At 38.5% G+C, this 1,018-nt stretch overlaps 1 long non-coding RNA gene across 1 annotated transcript; it reads right to left on the bottom strand.

Annotated features, from left to right (window-relative positions):
- Positions 1–353: 353 nt before the first annotated feature.
- Positions 354–1,012, bottom strand: LOC127741424 (uncharacterized). The gene is made up of 2 exons (XR_008002471.1): positions 688–1,012; positions 354–601 (listed from the first exon to the last, which is right to left on the bottom strand). It is a non-coding gene; the product is annotated as an uncharacterized LOC127741424 (long non-coding RNA).
- Positions 1,013–1,018: the final 6 nt, after the last annotated feature.

Here is a 1,018-nt window from a genome sequence, read left to right as displayed (position 1 = left end):
AAACATTTATAAATCTGAAATCTAACCAGTTCCAATATCAAAATCTTTTCCAATTCTCAATTCATTACCAATAAAACAAATTTCCAATACAAACCCCCCCTTTTCTTAAGATGAGTAAATATGTAAACCAAATATTTTCCAATATAAAATCATGTCTCAAAATAAGCTTATAAATTGGATTTCCAAAACAAGATCAATTTTTTATATGTTTTTATAAGAACTCAGACAGAACCTTCTCTTAAAATTTGTCTTCACCACCCTTACGGGCTCCCTCACTTTTATATTTTCTCAAATTAACAACCCAACCCAGACATTAGCATAACCAGAGTTTTCGACATCAATCACAACCTCAATTCAAACTCATCATTCAGTCATTTCAAACAATCATAAACTATTTGCAAATACCCACTAGACTTTCATTGCATTCATAATTTAAAACAGTTAATTTCAAAATAAAATCCCCTACCTCGACTAGCTGAATTTACATAGGTGAAACATGTTAACTCCCTTCCGTTTTTGTTTCATGGCAACAATGGTGATTCCAACATGATCGAAACGGCAGCAGCACCAATTTTAATTTTTCAAACATACCTTGGCAGAACTAAGACAGAGACATACACTATCATAATTAGAAGAAGATCATAGCAGAAAAATAAAATGATAGCAGAGCAAGGATAGAGGAGTTACATATTCAAAAATGGTAGAATCGGGATTGAAACTGGAAAATGGCAGTGCTTATTCAAAGACAAGAAAAGAGGAGGCTGTGGTGCTTGAATGGGACCGAAGTAGTGACTAAAGTGGTTTAATAGCAGCGGCGTTCATAACACTTCTCCAATGGCAACCACGGTGACTCCAACGGCAGTGATAGCTAGGGTTCAGTGGCGGTGGATCCTTCTGGTGGCAGCTCGGACGGTGGACTCCACCCACGGCGACGGCGACACTCTCCTCCACAAACCTTGGCAGCAGCGGCGATGGAAAGGCAGCGCTGCTTCCTCTTCTCCCTCGCAAACTCATCTCT

The sequence above is a fragment of the Arachis duranensis genome, chromosome 9 (assembly GCF_000817695.3).
Source record: "Arachis duranensis cultivar V14167 chromosome 9, aradu.V14167.gnm2.J7QH, whole genome shotgun sequence".
NCBI lineage: Eukaryota > Viridiplantae > Streptophyta > Magnoliopsida > Fabales > Fabaceae > Arachis > Arachis duranensis.
The sequence above is the reverse complement of the archived record's forward strand: the minus strand, read 5'-3'. Positions and strand labels throughout refer to the sequence as shown.